Genomic DNA, 20045 nt, shown 5'->3' on the forward strand with positions numbered 1-20045 from the left:
CAATTAGAGCTCTGTCTTTTGACATGGAGGGATTTCCATGAAGTAGTGAGAAGTGAGAAAAGAAGCATGCATTTAAAAAAGCACAGGAATAGTTCCAGAGAGAGCATTCCTCAAGAAAAAGAGAGAGGAAGTGGTGTAAAGATGAGCTTCCTAGGCATAAGGAACAGCATGTGCAAATGCCCCAAGGAAGAAGACAGCCTGGTGAACTACAGTAACTGAAAGGAGAGTAAAGAGGCTGGAGCTCAGAAAATGAGGTCGGGGCTATAGGTTAAGGAGAGGTGGGAGGCATACCGGGTGAAATAGAGAAGTAGACAAGTCAGAGCGTATATTTGAGAAAGCCACATGTTTTATACCTTGAACTATTTCCTTTTTTAAAACTTAGTGATTGCATGTCATTTAACATGTAGTGATTGCTGGGGGAGCTATGCAGAGTATTCACTATAGTTTAGAATCAATGACACAAAGGAAATAAATTCTTTCCTGGCACAAAGGAAATCACCTTGTCCCCTTTCCAGTGGTTTTCTCCCATGAAGGCATACAATACGGTTCTGTAGTTCTCAACTCCCAGGCTCAATGCCCCTTCTTGGTTTTAAAGAAATATTTTGTAACATCGTCTTGTTACACTAAAACAATGAAATTTATTAATAATGTAATTTAGCCTACACATATAACTTTTAAAAATAATGTTATGTCCTGATTATAATGTAAATAAAAGGAATTTATAAAAAAAATGCTATTTGTCGTAGTATATAAACATTCATACACAAATATACCAGAAGACAGAAGAAGCTGTGAGAGGTGAGATGACTGACCTACAGATGCTAAGGAAGAATGATGAGTTTTATTATATCTCTGAAGCAGTTCTGTAGTGCCATGATCTAAAAAATGATGACTAATTCTTAGCAAATGTCTACGTTAAGCAAAATATATTGTAATTGGATTCCTGTAATTCAGTATACATTAAAACCGTGCCAAACATTTCTTGTATTTGTATGTAAAACGGAGAGAAGCTCTGAACTTAGGCAATTATAAATGAATTTTTCATCTTCATTTTGTCTGGCAGGGCTGCTATTATTTGCTCAAGACATCAGATAATTTTCCATTGTGATGGATATATCACAGGACATTGTCATTCCCAGGCCCACCATATAACCTCAATACACAGCCCTCAATCACTGTAACATTTTCCAAAAGTTCCTTATGAATTAGTCCACTGAGAAACACTGATCTGACTGGACGACAAGACACTGGAAATGTCACATTATACCAGAAGACTTCAATAACAGCCGGAAAAAATAAATAAATAAATAAACAAATAAATAAAAAGGATGTTATAAAATCACATATAGTTGGCAGAAAAAATAGTAAAGGGATTAAGTCTTAGGCATTTTAAGGGGCCTACACCAGTCAAAGCTGGAATAAAACAATGTAGAAATAGATTTTGAACAATGACTAACCTGAAGCGAGACAGAGGAACGAGGGAGGCATTGTAGGCTGGAGGTCCACTGAGCAGAGGTGGGCAAACGTGTGATGTAGAAATAAACATGATAATGTCTGGGACACAGTGATACAGAATTTCAGACATCCTCAAATTAGGCCTTCCAAAAAGGCAGTTGGAGTTGGCAGTTTACTGATGCTCCATTTTTGTTGTTGTTTTCTCTTTTTCTGTCTTAATTATAAAAAATACAAGTTATATCCCAGACCTCAGCTGAAGTTTGTGAAATCCAGTCCAGACTGTGACTCTAAGGACACCAAAAATGATCACTACTGATGTGATTTTTTATAATTCCTACAACATATAGTAACAATGAATGTCTATGATTATGCTAACAATGTTGATGATAATGACCTTTCTATATTGCTATGATAAAACACCTTAGAAGATGGCTATTCATATTCATCCATAACAATGAGTAACGAACGACTTCAGAAGTTAGATTTAGTATTTTCAAAGATGTTAAATATTGACAATTCTCATGTCCTAACAAATACTAATAACAAAAGATGAATGAATATTTTAAAAATTGAATAATTAAAATAATCAGTACTTTGTATGAAATAGATTCTATTAGCTCACTCTATGTTCTGTTTTTACACCTAATGGCATGATTATGCAATTTACCAGTAAATACCAGCATGGTTTTTAATGTTATTTACATGTATTATGAAAAATGTAAGCAACCTAATATTTTCACGTGTTTGATCTGCCCAAGAGAAAGAGAAGAGGAAATGCACTCATGAGAGAATAGGACCTAATGAGTTTAGCAATTTAAAAATTAAGGACCATGATTTTCTGCTATTTTAATTAAGTCATTTCATATCTCTTTACCTCATTCTCTAAAATAATTTGTTACAATTATCTAACCTTTTACAAATGTTTGCAAATTAAAAGAAATAATTACCCAGTACTACACCATAATTTTGAAGAATGGATGAAGCACACAGTATGATAATGTGTTTTTCATCCTTCTAAAGGAACTTCGTGATGACCAAAACAGGAAAAAAAAAAATTTTAATCTACGAATCTATTGAATTTTATTACATTTGTTTCCACACCTCTTTTCACAAATGTTTGCACCATCTTTTTGAACTTCAACTGGTCTTTAATTAGTTGTCTACACACCAATGAACACACAAACATCAGTCAAGGAATCAAATTAACACAAGATTCCTAGTTATATTATCTGCTATGCTTTATTAGTCTTTCTATCCTCTGCCCTAACCAGTGCTTGGCATAATGCCTTTTCTTTAGAAAGCTCTCAATAAACGTATTTATGGCACTTACATAATACTTTATGAACAATTTAAATGTGAGCGATATATAAAATGATTATGATGTTCATTTCAATAATTTTCACAGTAGTCTTACATGAAATGTCATAAGACAATTAAACTAATGTGATGATTCATCTGGCCACAGGTTTAGCCAACACTGACAGGAATTTTGCTTGGTAACTTCCCCAAAGTACTTGGGGAAAATATTTGTTGTTGTTGTTGTTGTTGTTTATTTTTTTGTGGTGACAAAGTCTCACTCTATTGCCTAGGCTCCCAGGCTGGAGTGCAATGGCGTGATCTCAGCTCACTGTAACCTTTGCTTCCCGGGTTCAAGCAATTCTCCTGCCTCAGTCTCCTCAGCAGCTAGGGTTACAGGCACGTTCTACCACTCCTGGCTAATTTTTAGTAGAGACGGGGTTTCACCATGTTGGTCAGGCTGGTTTGGAGCTCCTGACCTCTTGATCCACCTTGGCCTCCCAAAGTGTTGGGATTACAGGCATGAGCCACTGCGCTCAGCTGTGAAAATGTTTTCGAGAGACACATCCATTTTCTTCTCATTAGATATGACATTCTTTCTGTATTAAAGGCTTTATCTGCCTGAAAACCATTGTCTCGAACTGAACTAAAATACATACATCCTAAAGCTCTTCAAGGAACTAGAATCTTAGTGCTCTTTTTGTGTGCAAATAATGACTGAGACCTGGTAAATAATTGAAATAGCTTCTCATACTTCTCATACTTCTAAGGATTTTTAAGAAACATATTTGTTGAAAACAAATCAACAACTGAAAAAAAACATGTCATTCAGAGTATGATTTCCTTCTTTCCCAATAAAGTTAGTTGCTTTCTCTCTTCTATAATTCCTGTCTCTTTAATTGTTATCTATATTTATGTGTATATATATATTTTCTGGATTATTCTACTTTACATATATCTTATCAGTTAAATTATAAGTACTAGCCGGGCACGGTGGCTCATACCTGTAATCCCAGCACTTTGGGAGGCCGAGGCAGGTGGATCACGAGGTCAGGAGTTTGACACCACCCAGGCCAATATGGTGAAACCTCGTCTCTACTAAAAATACAAAAATGAGCCAGGTGTGGTGGTGCATGCCTGTAGTCCCAGCTACTCGGGAGGCTGAGGCAGAAGAATCGCTTGAACCCGGGAGACGGAGGTTGCAGTGAGCCAAGACCATGCCACTGCACTCCAGTCTGGGCAACAGAGTGAGACCCTGTCTCAAAAAAAAAAAAAAAAAAAAATTATAAGTACTTTCAAGACAGGAAAAAATACCTGATTGCTTTTCAACCCCCTTGCATACCTGTTAAGTATAACTTCATATTTCCACTGATTTGTTTGGACTTTAAATATTGTAGAATGGAAACATTTTTATAATTATTTAATAAATATTTAGATTAAATATTGTAGAAAGATGCAATGAAGATTGTAGTTTTTTGAACAGATATTGTTTTAAGAACCTTTTTTTTTTTGAGACGGAATCTCGCTCTGTCTCTAGACTGGAGTGCAGTGGCACAATCTGGGCTCACTGCAATCTCCGCCTCCCGGGTTCAAGCAATTCTCCTGCCTCAGCCTCCCAAGTAGCTGGGATTATAGGTGTGCACCACCATACTCAGCTAATTTTTGTATTTTTAGTAGAGACGGGGTTTCACATGTTGGCCAGGATGGTCTTGATCACCTTGACCTCGTGATCTGCCTGCCAAGGCCTCTCAAAGTGCTGGGATTACAGGTGTGAGCCACTGTTAGTGTAATCTTCCCATCCATCCTGTTAGCTACTTTTAAAGAATTAACTGTAAAAGTCTAATTTTAGTTTCTGTCTTAAATATAACCTATCCATTTACAAAATAATAGAGAATTTATTAGGCATACTTTTCATATGGAGTGACTGAGGTTTTGTATCTCCCTTCCCATATCATCTGGACCTTGTTCATTACTCATTATTTTCTATTCTCTGCTATGTCCTTTCCAACACAATTACCTGAGTACCTATAGCTACAGAAAGATTCCCAACAACCTGAAAATAACCTTTCATATGATTCTGCTCCTGCCTCTTCCTACTTTTCACATACGTGGCCATTTTCTTTCTTTCTTCCCCTCTATTGATGACTTTTGGCAGCTTGAAAACACAGTTATAACTTGGGCAACACGGTGAAACCCTGTCTCTACAAAAAAAATACAAAAATTAGCTGGGTTTGGTGGTGTGCACCTGTAATCCCAGCTACTAGGGAGGCTGAGGTGGGAGAGCTGCTTGAACTGAAAAGTTGGATGTTGCAGTGAGTTGAGACACTACACTCCAGCCTAGGGGGCAGATCAAGATCCTGTCTCAAAAAAAGAAAGAAAGGAAAGAAAACCTATTTATTTCTTTCACTTTAAATTCTACATCCAATCTATCTGACGCAAATCATATGATTTTCAATCTCATTGGCTGTCAAATTGGTTTCCTCCTTTTCATTTTCACTATTTCTCCCCTTGTCATACTATTCACACTACAGTTAGGCATAACTACTCTTCCTGACTCCCTAGAATTTATACCAAAGGCACCAACTGTTAGATTAGTCAACACATCACCAGCAAGAGACACAAGTCCATATTTTTCAAATTGCAATCAGAGTTCTTCCCAATCTGATTCCCAGTATAATTAATAGTAATGGCCACTTACGTGCTTACCGCAGATCAAGAGCTGGGATGTTTTTCACATACCATATCTAATTTATAATTCTCACAACAATCTTAGATTGTAAATAATTTTGACCTCATTCTGTGAGAAAATTACTCCAAACTTTATTTTTTTATTTTTTTGAGACCGAGTCTCGCTCTGTCGCCCAGGCTGGAGTGCAGTGGCACGATCTCAGCTCACTGCAAGCTCCGCCTCCTGGGTTTACGCCATTCTCCTGCCTCAGCCTCCCGAGTAGCTGAGACTAACAGGCGCCCACCACCTCGCCTGGCTAGTTTTTTTGTATTTTTTAGTAGAGACGGCGTTTCACCGTGTTAGCCAGGATGGTCTCGATCTTCTGACCTCGTGATCCGCCCGTCTCGGCCTCCCAAAGTGCTGGGATTACAGGCTTGAGCCACCGCGCCCGGCCTCCAAACTTTATTTCTAAACGTATCTTCCACCACAACCATGTGGTGCCCATGGCCAAATCAGGTAGTTGATTTGTGAGTTCTGGAACTTGCTTTAACTTTCATCCTCTAGCCTTTACTCTGCTCTTTCAGCATCTAATCACATGCCAATTTCATTCTCCTGAGAAGTTTGCTCATCAGTCAGGACCCAATTCAAATTCTAATAGTTCTATGAAATTCTGTCCACATTCCTCACCTACCTTCTAGGCTCCTATGTATCTTTCCATCCCATTAAGGATGGAAAGGTCTTACATAGCATAATACCTTTAATGGATTCTCTCTCTCCACTTCTATTTTCTGATCTTTTATTTGCTTTTAATAATGAACACTCTAGTAGATATCCTTCTTTCTTTGTGATTTCACTTGACTTAGCATGAAAGCATATCTTAATAAAATTAGACTTCCTGTGGGCCTCATTTTACTGTAAATATTCTTGATATTTTTAAAAATAGGATAAGTGTAGTCTCAAAATATTCGTAAGTATTGCACCTTTAAGAAACATCCAGAATTATTCTCAAAGGTTGTAGAAACATGCTAGTATATTAAGTACCACATACAGAATATTAATTTAGTCAATGGATTGCATGCCAAAAATGAGGAAGAGAACTGAAAAAAATACTAACAAGTGAGATGTGAAAATTAGGAACAGAAGGAAAAAAATAAATACATAAAACAAGACAATTCTCTACATGCTTTTGAAGAAAAGAAACTACAAATCAGACACCAAGATTTGGAAGATTAGCTTTGTACTATCCTGGAATTTGCTTTTACTTTCCTGACTTTGCCCTTTGCTCTGATGTTTCAGTATCCAGACTAATGCGAATTTCATTCTTCAGTTTAAATCAGCACATCAGTAATGATTTAGCATTTTCCTAAACTGTTTAATTACGGGCAAAATAGCCATGAAAGTCATTTTTAAGGGTCAATTCAATTTTATGATAATTTATATATTATGTCAGAAGCTTAAAATATGCCTATTATTACCCTAAATTCTATTCTTACAATACTAGGCTGCATTTTAAACATTTGCTGCAAATGACTATATCTTGAAGTCTACGTGATTACACAAGTTATTGTAAATACTCATGACAGATTTACTGAGGTGTAGGCAAGGAAATGAAAAAATAAATTTTATTATTTACTGTATTTCATGTTAAAACTAAATTATACTGTCTCTACTTCCGTAACATTGCTCCGCAGTATCCCACCTAGAGTGACCTGCTTTTGACGCACATCTCCCTATTTTAAACAATATCCTTTCATCCCAAATCTGTAACTAGGACAGTTGAGAGTCAGTACCAAAATCTTTGATGATATTTGAAATTGTGACGGGGCGCGGGGGCTCACGCCTGTAATCCCAGCACTTTGGGAGGCTGAGGGGGGTCGATCACGAGGTCAGTAGATCAAGACCATCCTGGCTAACATGGTGAAACCCCCGTCTCCACTAAAAAATACAAAAAAAAAATTAGCCGGGCGTGGTGGCGGGCACCTGTAGTCCCAGCTACTTCGGAGGCTGAGGCAGGAGAATGACGTGAACCCAGGAGGCGGAGCTTGCAGTGAGCCGAGATCGCGCCACTGCACTCTAGCCTGGGCGACAGAGCAAGACTCCGTCTCAAAAAAAAAAAAAAAAAAAAAAATTCTTTTACACACACAAAAAAGTACTTTTTCTTGTACTTTTCCACTCCTCACGTCGTCTCCAAGCCTAAAAACTCTTAGGCGTTGAGAAGGAGTCTGCACTGCGGGATGCCCAGTGGAATTACCTACTATGGATGAATCCGCCCCACACTCTCGAGGGTGCTACAACCCTTGCTCTCACCCCGCCGTCCCCAGGCCTGTCCTCCAGGCATTCATGAGCCCAGGGAGAAGCGAGGCCGGGACCACGGCCCCGCTCGGCCTAGATCCGCCTTCTTCTCAGGTGAGCGTCGCTGTCCTCCGGGATCGCTCCTTGCCCCAGCCCAGGAGCAGGGTGTCGGGACTTGTAATTGCTCCGGAGCCCCGAGGGCGGGCAGGAAAGAAAGGCTTTTTCATACTCCGCCGGGAGAGGGTTGGGTGGTTGAGTTCAGACAGGTTCCGAGCGCTTTCTGGCTGTTTGGGGTTTGGCGTGCCACGACTAGAGACTTGTTGTAACCCGTCTCCACTCCCGCCCCCTCTAGCGCTGCACCTCGGTCTCGGGGAGGCGCGGTTCGAGCCGGAATCAGCCTCCCTCCGCCGACTTGACGCTGGGCAGGTAACTCCCCTCCCCTCCCCGCCCTCGCCCGGGCGCTCGCTGCTTCCTGGGAGGCAAACCTTCGGCAGCGGGCGCGGTGTGGCGGGCGCGGTTGCGCGCGGCTTAGGGCGCTCCTGGCCGTAAGTGGGGCTCGGGCTCCCCTGCCCGGGACCACGGCGGGCGGGACCCCAGCGGGCGCAGGGTTGAGGTGCTTGGGGTGCTGGTGGGGGGGGGGGGGGTGCCCAGGGCTTCACCTGCCCTTGGCCGGCGCGGCTGACGGGAGGGATAAGGGCCTTCCTCTTGGGAGCGCGCGCGGGCTTGGAAGTTCCCCAGGGTGCAGAGCTCAGTTGCTTTAGTCTTTTCTACGTTTCTTTCATTGTCGTGTGGGTGCGAGTGAGTTGAGAACTTTGAAAAGTTGTCTCGGGCGGAGTCGGTTTGGGTCCCCAAAGGACGGGCGCCGCCGCTCGTGGACGCTGGATTTGTTTCCTCTTTCCCAGTGTAGGAGTGCGCCGAGGACCCCGGGAGAGGAAGCGGGAGGAGAGACCGCTGGGAAGAGTCTCGTGGGAGGAAATCCAGGGTGGAAGCGGAGGGCGTGGGGGTGGAGGGTTCCGGGAAAAGGTGGGAGACCTTAGGTCGCTGAGGGGCGTGGGTGTTCTTTAGATCCGTAGTAAGGAGCAGAACTTGAAAAGACAGTTTTTTTCACACAACCTCTTAATTGTACAGGATCCCGTTTCTGAGTGCAGACTGGTAGCGACCTGTGTTTTTCAAACTTGGGTCGGCCTGAGTCTAGGTCTGTGTGCCCTAGCAGCTCTCCAGGAGAAAGTCTGTACCTACCAAAGTTTGAGAACCACTGCTCTAAATCGTGGTGAGTGATCTAGAGGAGGAGAGTATGCCTAGAGCAGGTTGCTCCTGGAACGAGACTTGGAGACTTTTGGCCTATTCTGTGTGATATGTGGGGGGTCTTGCCTGTATAAGGTGAGTGAAGAGGCAGGGAATGTGCCTGTGTTCATTGCAGGGGTCATAGGTATGTCAAGAGACAACAGTGCTTTATAGGAGGAGGCTGGGAGGTTATGGGAACACAAGTTAGCACGTTGTCTATGCTTGGAGTGGTGAGGTTATAGGGTCTCTCTGACCTAGTCGTGGAAATGAGAGCTCAGGCGGCCAGAACACTTAAGAAGAAGGTGTGCGGGTGGCAAGCAGTTGAGGCGAGAATTTAATGCCCAACACCTTATGTCCAAATTCCCATTTACAAACATCTTGCCAGGTTACTGGCAGGCACCTCCCTTCTTTCCCTTTCTCATCCTAACAAGTGCAAGAGCCCGGAGGAAATCCATGACAGAGGCTGAATCATTGCTGACTAGCATCAGGAAAGGAGACAGTGATGAAAGGGACTTAGAAGAGAAAGCTGGGTTTTTTTTTTGGGGGGGGGGGGGTGGTGGCGGAGGGAGGCTTCAAAATGATTGACGAATGAGAATAATATGAAATAGAATGATGGAAGGTTGGGAGTGCCGGTCTTTGTTGCGTTTGTTTCTTTCTGTCTTCCTATAGTTCCCAGAAAAGTAGAACTCCCCACACCTTCCAATTGCAAATTCCACCCCCTTGCCTTTGGGGCTCAGGCACACGTGGGGGGGTATACACCTATTTAGGGTGCTGGCTACACCCTCTAGAGCCTGCCTAAGGGGCTGGGTGGATCCTGCCTTTAAAGCTGGCAGGCTCTAGACCGCAGATGCTGAGAATTTATTGTGGGAAGCATTACCAATTGAACAGTTGCTGAAAGAGATTGTGTAGATGCAGACAAACCACACCTCTGGCGCTGACTCAGTGATGTCTTTTACGTTTATGCCCTTGAGTTTATGACGCTAACTGGCTAAACTTTTTTGGGATGAATTAATTAATTTTATTAATCTTTCTATTTTATTCCCTCTAGCGTCCACCGTTCTTTATAGTTTAAGGTGGAGGTTCATTCACTGAGTATTTTCTTGACCATGACTCACCTTGCAGCAACTCACCTACTTGTTTCCCATTTAATTACATTATACAATACTGAGTTGCCAAAATGTAATGTTATTATACTTTTAAGTGTCCAGAATCTTGGGGTAAAAAACTGTGATCCCATCAAAGCAGGACTCTTCCAATACATAAATCTAGTTGGATGAGACCTTTTGAAAAGAGGCCACTTAGCTTAGTTTAATTAATTATTGGTAAAATTTCAAGTTATCCTTGTTTAGCTAGTTAGGTAAGTTGCACATCTGTCCCTTTATAAGTTGCAAAATGTGAATGTCCCATGGATGTTTCACAATTCAGCTTTTTAGACACAATGTTTTGTTCTTTTTGAAATGTGCTTTTGTTCCTTTAATTTCTGACCTGGAAATGGAATGTATTTTAGAATTTTGTTGTTGAATTTATCATTTGAACATCAGAATACCTCCACTCCCCTGTGGAAACAAGAGTTCTAAATGACGGTTATTCACAGCCCAGCTTTAAGGATGCTGCAGAAAAAAATTTGTACAAATAGCACTTAAACTCCATCAAGAATTAAAGCCAACAACATTTCTCTGAGAAAATGTGTTAGAGCCTTCAGTGGGAGCTTCTTTCCCACTGAGGTGTGCCAATGGGCATGGGCACTGTCTAGAATTATCCTGGCCCCTAAGGGTAGAGCAGGCTTCCCAAGGGGATTGGGAGGCGGAGTGCTGTGGGAAGACAAGAGCTGGGGGAATGGTAGGCTCCAGTGGAAAGGATATACGTGGAGGTGAGGTGGTGTGGGGGGCAAGTGGGCTGTATGCTGGGGAGGAGGGTGCACTAAGGAGGCAGGGGGCTAACATGTACAGAAGGTAGGGGTGGGGAATGGAGGGGCAAAGGATGTTTTCGGGGGCTGTGATGCTATAAGGAAGGTGAGCCTGGGTGGAGAGATGATCCAAATATGAGGGATATTCACTGGGCTTGCTGTCTGTGTTGGGAAGTCCTAGAATCACATGATCATGAATGGTAGGAAACTTTTCCTCTCGGGACATCTAATTACTACCCAGTTTGTCTTTTGTTTTATTTTTACATTGTCCTTAGGAGTGGGGTGAGATGTCCCCTAAGGGCACATGACATTTATCTTTTGAGCTGTGTCTTAAATAATTTGTAGATTACTGGTCCGTGGGGAACTTAAAGTAGTCATAGTCAGCCTCTCTTGCATACTGACATAGGGTCAGGTGTAATCTCCAGGTCACTGGCAGGGGCCTATGTTAAAGAGTTTATAGAGAAGTTATGCAGTGATGATAATTATCTAACGGCTCTAACTTTGTGCTCTTTTACACTATCTCTTTGATTAAACATATTTATTGACCATTATCTGCCAAGCAATATATTCCTCTCCAGGGATAGGAAAGTGAAAATATATTCCTGGATCTTAGGAATCTTGCAGTTTAGGGACCTAATGATGATTACAAGTATACAAATAAATAAATGGATCAAGTCCACTGATTTTTGTAGTTCCTTCCTATTCTCTGAACATCACAGCAGACGTTCGTGTTCATTAATTCATTTGTGAAATTGAACATTAGCAGCCCTGGGATTGTCATGTTTTTTGACAAAGTATTAACATTCTTTAGGCTTGCAGGTTTTTCACTGGTATTGTGAAAGTTTTAGACTATGTGGCCACTCCTGTGTCCCACCCACAGTGCTCTGAAATTCTCTGTGATCACTTCTTATTGAAAATATCATAAAATAATGTTAACTAAGGTTTCTTCACAATATCACTGTGAAGCTTATTATTTCCACTACGTTGGCCAAATTTTCATTTCAAAGGGTTTTCGTTCTTTATTTAACATCAGGTTCCTTCTTTGATTACATAAACATTACTACTTGGGAAATAAAAGGCAGTTTTCAAAGTACTAAAGAGTGACATCTTCCATCTCAATGGTGGTAATAGAATCAATCGACATGAGATGTTTGGGCTGTCATTTATATATACATACTAGCAATTATGGCTTTAATTCTTAACAGCATGTTCCTCCAAATAACCTAGTCTCATAAGACTCATTCAGCAGATTTTTTTTTTTTTTTTATTATTCCTGAGACAGTGTCTCGCTCTGTCACCCAGGTTGGGGTGCAGTGGCGCGATCTCCACTCACTGCAAGCTCCGCCTCCCAGGTTCATGCCATTCTCCTGCCTCAGCCACCCAAGTAGCTGGGACTACAAGGGGCTGCCACCACACCTGGCTAATTTTTTTTTTTTTATTTTTAGTAGAGACGAGGTTTCACTGTGTTAGCCAGGATGGTCTCGATCTCCTGACCTCGTGATCTCTCTGCCTTGGCCTCCCAAAGTGCTGGGATAACAGGCGTGAACCACCACGCCTGGTCTCAACAGATGTTTTAAAAGTACTATATTTTAACGGCCAGATGTGGTGGCTCACACCTGTAATCTGAGCACTTTGGGAGGCCGAGGCAGGTGGATCACAAGGTCGGGAGTTCAAGACCAGCCTGGCCAAGATGGTGAAACCGCGTCTCTACTAAAAATACAAAAATTAGCCAGGTGTGGTGGCGGGCGCCTGCAGTCCCAGCTACTTGGGAGGCTGAGGCAGAGTATTGCTTGAACCTGGGAGGCAGAGCTTGCAGTGAGCCGAGGTCATACCACTGCACTTCAGCCTGACTGACAGAGTGAGACTCCGTCTCAAAAAAAAATAAAAAAAAAAGTGCTGTATTTTTTCAAATATAACTTCTGAGTTATTTGTTAAAGATAAGTGCAATATAGCTAAGATGTTTTTAGAGTAAGTAACTGTTTACAGTGTTCTCCCATAATTCTTTTTTTAGTTTCAACTCTTCCTTTCCATTTTCAACTTTATTGGTCTTTTCATCTTTTTTGTCACATCTCATCCTTTCTACCCTCCTTTTGTCCCTTCTCTTCCTTCTTTTTTCTTTTATGCTTCGCTTCTCTTCCTTCCCGTTATGTTTTTCTCTTCACCTGCCTTCTCTTTTTATCTATCCCTTCTCATTCCTTCTGATTTACTTTTTTACCTGTTCATCTTTCTTCTTTCTTATCTCCCATTTCATACTTCTGTTTATTTGTCCATTTCGCCATCTGTTGAACTACCGATTTATTTACATTTTGTTTTGTTTTTTTGAGATGGAGTCTCGCTCTGTTGCCCAGGCTGGAGTGCAGTGGTGCAATCTTGGCCCACCACAACCTCCGCCTCCCGGGTTCAAGCGATTCTCCTGCCTCAACCTCCCAAGTAGCTGGGACTACAGTCATGTGCTACCATGCTTAGCTAATTTTTGTGTTTTTAGTAGAGATGGGGTTTCACTATGTTGGCCTGGCTGGTCTCAAACTCCTGACCTTGTAATCCACCTGCCTCAGCCTCCCAAAGTGCTGGGATTACAGGCGTGAACCACCGTGCCTGGCCTATTTACAGTTCTTTATTTCTGTCAGTCATCTTTATCAGCACAGTTCTCTACTTTGGTATTCTAAAAATCTGTACAATTAAAATTAGAAGCATATCTCGTTTTATTGCGCTTTGCTTTATTGGACTTTGCAGCAGTTGTGTTTTTACTAATTGATGGTTTCTGGCAACACTGCCTCAAGCAAGTCTGTCAGTACCATTTTTCCAATAGCACATGCTCACTTTGTGTCTCTGTGTCACATTTTGGTAATTCTCACAGTATTTCAAACTTCTTCATTTTTATAATATCATTTTGGTGATCATTGATCTCTGATGCTACTCTTGTAATTTTCTGGGGGTGCTGCAAATCATGTGCACATATGACAGTGAACTTAGTCTATAAACGTTGTGTGTGTTCTGACTGCTCCACCGACCAGCCGTTCCCCTATGTCTTTCCCTCTGCTTGGGCACAATATTGAAATTAGGCCACTTAATAACTCTACCAGGGCCTTTAAATGTTCAAGAGAATGGAAGAGTTGCATGCCCTCTTTTTAAATCAAAAGCTAGAAATGATTAAGCCCAGTGAGGAAGTCATGTTGAAAGCTGAGATAGGCTAAAAGCTAGACCTCTTGTACTAGACAATTATCCAAATTGTGAAAGCAAAGGAAAAGTTGTTGAAGGAAATTAAAAGTGCTACTGCAGTAAACACACACATGAGGAGTGAGTAAAATAGCATTATTGCTGATAGGGAGAAAGTCATATTGGTCTAGAGTTCAAGGCTGTTCAATCTGTGGCCTGCAGGCCGTAGGCAGTCTAGGACGGTTTTGAATGTAAACTTTCTTAAAAGATTATGCGATTTGTATTGCAATTTTTTGTTTTGTTTTCTTTTTAGCTTGTTGGCTATTGTTGTTAGTGTATTTTATGGGTAGCCCAAGACAATGCATCTTTCAGTATGGCCCAGGGAAGCCAAAAGATTAGACACCCCTGGATAGATCAATCCAGCCACAACATTCTCGGTCGAAGTCTAATCCAGAGCAAGACCTTAACTGTCTTCAATTCTGTGAAGGCTGAGAGAGATGAGGAAGCTGCAGGAGAAAGGTATGAAACTAGCAGAGGTTGGTTCCTGAGGTTTAAGGAAAGAAGCTGTCTCCAAAATGTAAATGTGCAAAGTGAAGCAGCAAGTGATGATGGAGAAGCTGAAGCAAGTTATCCAGAAAATCTAGCTAAGATAATTGATGAACAAAGTGACACTAAACAACACATTTTTAATGTAGGCGAAACAGCCTTCTAGTGGAAGAAGATGTCATCTGGTTTTTCAGAGCTAGAGAATGCCTGATTTCAAAGGATAGACTGACTGTCTTTTTTGTGGTTAATGCAGCTGGTGACTTTTAAGTTGAAGCCAGTGCTCATTTACCATCCCAGAATGCCTAAGGTCTTTAAAAATTATTCTAAATCTAGTCTGCCTGTGTTCTATAAATGGAACAACAAAACTCAGATGAGAGCATATCTGTTTACAGCAAGGTCTACTGACTTTTTAAGCCTACTGTTGAGACCTACTCAGAAAAAAAAGATTCCTTTCAAAATATTACTGCTTATAGACAGTGCACCTGGTCACCTAAGAGATCTGATGGAGATTAATGTTGTTTTCATGCCTTCTAACACAACATTTGTTCTGTAGCACATGGATCAAGAAGTGACTTTGACTTTTAAGTTTTATTATTTAAAAAGACATTTCATAAGGCTGTAGCTGCCACAGATAAGTGATTCCTCTAATGAATCTGAGCAAAATAAATAGAAAATCTGGAAAGAATTCCCCATTCTACATGCCGTTAAGAACATTTATGATCCATGGGAGGAGGTCAAAATATGAACATTAACAGCAGCTTGAAAGAAGTTGCTTCTGACTCTTGTAGATGTCTTGGAAAGGTTCAAGACTTGTGGAGGACGTAATTGCAGATATGATGGAAATAGCAAGGGAACTATTAATAGAATTAGAAGAGGAGGCTGATGGTGTGGCTTAGTTTCTTCAGTGTCATGATAGCACTTTAATGGATGTGGCATTGTTTCTCATAGATGAACAAAGAAAGTGGATTCTTGAGATGGAATCTGCTCTCTTGGTGAAGGTGCTGTGAACATTGTTAAAATGACAACAAAGGATTTAGAATATTATAAAAACTTAGTTGGTAAAGCAGCGGCAGGGCTTGCGAAGATTGACTCTAGTTTTGAAAGAAGTTTTACCGTATGTAAAATGCTGTTAAACAACATTGCATGCTACAGAGAAATCGTTTGTGCAAGGAAGAGTCAATCTTTCTGACAAACTTCGTTATTGTCTTATTTTAAGAAATTGCTATAACCACCCTACCCTTCAGCAACCACCACCCTGATCATTCAGCAGCCATCAACATCAAGACAAGCCCCTCCACTGGCAAAAAGATTACAACTTGCTGAAGGCTCAGGTGATAGCATTTTTTTGGCGATAGGTATCTTTTGACTAAGGTTGTTCATTGGTGTTTTAGACATAATGCTATTGCACACTTAATAGGCCACAGTATAATGTAAAGATAACTTATATATGCACTGGGAAACCAAAAAAAATTTGTGTAACTCGTTTTATTGCAATACTCACTTTATTGTGGTGTCTGGAACCCAACCTGTATTATCTTCAACGTATGCCTAGGTATGAAAGTCAAATTGTATTTTCTAATGCAAGGCAAATTTTATTTTCTAGTAGCTAAAATATAAATAAAATTGACAATTACTCTTTAAACATTGTAAGCACAACATTCAACAATATGTTTCTAATATTTTATACTTTTAAAATGTTGTTCCTTTTCTTCACATTGGAACATATGTGCAATGGTCATCTGATCAGGACCAAAGAGTCACTTCTTTTGGCATGTACAGTGAAGTTCATCTTTGCTTTAATTCAAATTATAAACATCCTGCCACTAACTTCAGAATTTTCATTTTTCCAGTTTTCAAAATGTATTATAAGTTCAAATTGCAATAAAATATTCAAATAAGTGTGCAAATACACGGTAAAAAGAAATACAATGATATTATTAAAACTGCATATTGACATGCTGGCAGCCCCATGTACAGTAAAATGAAATACTTAGTAATGATAGATTAAACACTGGAATTATTAAAGTTGTTTTGAGTGTCAATCTCTCATGCAGAAAAGTTCAGGATTTTCAAATGTCGAAAGAACTAACTAGGAGATCACTTATACGTATAATTGAAAATTACAGCATATGGCTACAATTTCTATGTCTGTTAATGTCAGACAAAAACATCAGTCCATATACATTGAAAGAAATATAGAAAGTGCTTTATTGCAGAAGCACTTATTTGTATGATACTAGGCCAATTCATGTCCACTGATATCTCAATATATTATCTGAGAAATCTGTCACTTTTGGTTCATACTCAAAGCCATACTCATAGCTCTGTTATTAACATAAGGTCTTCAAACTTTCTGAAATTCTATATTTTGTTTACGGAGTGACTTCACTCCCATTTAGCATGTTAAATCTTGTATGTGGAAGAATTGGAATAAGTCATTTAGAGGAAAAGAAGAGTGTTAAATCTCTCCAAGGTCACTAGATCCAAAATATGATTCCACAGAAATTTGAAGTGGATCCAAAATACGATTCACCAAAAAGTGGGGCAGGAGCTTGAAATCCTAAGTGTGTGTGTGGATGTATCACACACAGAGAAAATGATTTGATAAAATCATTAATTACTTGAGTTAAAGAAACGAATCATCTTTGATTTTAATGTAACAATGCAGAAATTCCATTGTCTCCCAAATAATTCAGTTTATTTTGTATACATATGAGAAATATTTTTGATTTGTATAGAGGATGGATAAAACTGAAACAAAGAGAAGAAAGGAGAAGAAAGGTTTAGATAACATAATCAATGATGATTCCATGGAAAGGGTGCCAAGGTCTTTTCACTTAAGATATATAGTGTTGTAGCAATTTCTAAATAATGGCCAGAGCTCTTTGGGGAAAGCTTAATTGAGAGACTAAGCGAGGAACCCTGTCTTTGAAATCAATTAGAACTTTGAGCTGCAAAGGAGTGGAAAAAGCAAGATTTACTCATGGACTCATATCCACACCCACAGGTAGACTGTGCAAAGCGATAAGTAAACCAGTGATAGCTGCAATACTATGCGGCCAAGTCGTCTCCTTCTCCCTCACTGTTATGCTGACATAGGCCTTAAGGACAGACGAAAGTGAAATAAATAACTGCCAGGTGCATTTTCTGGTTCAGGTGTGGTTTAAGCAACTGTGACTAGCAGAGTTCTATAAACATCAGCTTTGTCTCAGAACTGCAGTCTTCCAAGTTAGCGCTGCTGTCAGAAGAATTGAGCACAATTGTAGAGAGAGAGAGCTGAGAAACCAGGTTACTATTTGTAGGTAAGCCACAAGTCCTAGAAATCTGTCTGTATAAATCCAGCAGCATTTTACACATTTAAAAGCTATATTTATTTCTTATTTATTAACTTCCGTCTGTGCAAAGTCTCTATAAACAAGTAAGAAGCCAACGAAAAAGGTTATTTCAAAAAGAATAAAAAGTTGAACTAGAGTGGGCTGGTTTTCTAATCAGGTTTGTTGGCAGTTTCTGGGGTAACATAAAGAGAAAAGCACTTTTTTCAGTTGTGATACAGCTGTCTAGCCAGGCTTCATTAAAAGTGAATCCTAAGGGAAATGACTAATAAAGAATTGGTAGGCATTGGGATTATTTTAGATATTCTGATTATTTATATGGCTCTTTAACCACGTGAAAACTAAAATCTTTCCAGGCTAGATATATTATTAATATTTAATATTATTTGGCATTCAAACTAAATAAATTTGTGTCCACTTACACAATTGGCACAAAATTATTTCTGTTTTAAAGCCTCTACTTTATAACAGTCTGAGACTGCTTCCCTGCTACTAAATGTATGTAACAATTTTACTTTTTATGAAAAGCTGTTCCTAACATAACTAAGCAAAATATATTTTCTTAAGACATTTTATTTATAGACTTCCTCACTATTTTCTAGTTGAGGCACACTACCCTTGTTAAATGTATTTGGGAAGCCATTTTAAGAGTTCATATTGGAACATACATTTATGAGTTTTCCTACAGCATTTACTCTGCAAATGTCAGCATGCACCAAGAGTGACTTTATTGCCTTTTAGACTTAGAGGTGGAACAGGAGGGTACATGACACATTCAGCATTTCACTCCATGGGGCTCTTGTTGCCTGTGGTGTTTTTGTCTCAATATGTCTTTGTTATAAATTATACTACATTTCTGAAACTGAGGTTGAAAGAGACTGAACCCTACTTCCTGTGGTGTTCAGGGGATTGTGTATGAGAGTTGTGAAGTGAGGAGGAGGAGGAAGAGGAGGAACATCAAGGTGAATAAGTAAGGGGTAGGTCAATAGATCTCTAGTTATTTCTCCTTTATAATTATACCGTGAGGGCAGAACTGAATTTACTTGTAATGTAAGAGAATAGGTCTTATCCAAGACAGTGATGATACCCAAAATATGAAATAACTAACATGATGGGGCCACTGGTAAATTAGAATATACCGACTCAGTGGCCTTTAAGCAGCCTTTATTTTACTGAAGGGGGTACAGGAAATAGCACATAAATAAATAAATATTTTATTTCACATAATAAGTGTTATAAGTTAAAGCAGGGTAAAACGATTAAGTATGGCAGAGAGGGTGGGTTCTTTCTACAATGGGTAGTCTGGAAGACCTCTCAGAGAAGGTGGCATATGGGTAAGATAGAAATGAAAAAAAAAGGAGCATTCCAGGCAGATGGAACAGCTGGTGCAAAGATCCTAAATTGGAAATTAACTCAGGATGTTAGGTGTAAAGAAAGAAAACCTGTTGCGTATCCGGGGAAGATGTCCACAAACCAACTGGATATGTGAGTCTAGAGGAGAAGGGAGCAGTGAAGTCTGGAGGTTTGCAAGTCATTCATGGATATAAGGCTGGACGGGATTATTCTGGGAGAGTAATGAGAGAAGAGCTAAGAGAGATGGCAACTCCCAAGTCGAAACCCTGATAACAGGAAATCAATAGCTTTGATGACACTTGAGGAAAATTCTTAGTCTTCTGCATATCTCAGCAATGATTTTCAGATACCATTGGCACTAACAGTAGTCACTATTGAAAAGTCATTTCCGGCCGGGCGCAGTGGTTCACGCCTGTAATACCAGCACTTTGGGAGGCCGAAGCGGGCGGATCACGAGGTCAGGAGATCGAGACCATCCTGGCTAACATGGTGAAACCCCGTCTCTACTAAAAATACAAAAAAACTTAGCTGGGCGTGGTGGCGGGCGCCTGTATTCCCAGCTGCTTGGGAGGCAGAGGCAGGAGAATGGCGTGAACCCGGGAGGCGGAGCTTGCAGTGAGCCGAGATCGCGCCACTGCACTCCAGCCTGGGCGGCAGAGCGAGACTCCATCTCAAAAAAAAAAAAAAAGAAGAAAAGAAAAGTCATTTCCCCCACCTATCCGACATTTTCAAGAAAAGGAGGTCCTCATCCTGTTGT

The 20045-nt window shown here is 40.3% G+C and overlaps 1 protein-coding gene across 1 annotated transcript in view; it reads left to right on the forward strand.

Moving 5' to 3' along the window:
- The first annotated feature begins 8037 nt into the window (after positions 1–8037).
- The window catches only part of LOC101014505 (protein FAM83B), a 96377-nt gene continuing 84369 nt past the window's right edge, over positions 8038–20045 (forward strand). The window contains exon 1 of the mRNA XM_003897758.5: positions 8038–8256. The gene's annotated coding sequence lies outside the window, so the exon portion shown is untranslated. The remainder of the gene's footprint in view (positions 8257–20045) is intronic.

This window comes from Papio anubis, chromosome 6 (assembly GCF_008728515.1).
Source record: "Papio anubis isolate 15944 chromosome 6, Panubis1.0, whole genome shotgun sequence".
Taxonomy (NCBI): domain Eukaryota; kingdom Metazoa; phylum Chordata; class Mammalia; order Primates; family Cercopithecidae; genus Papio; species Papio anubis.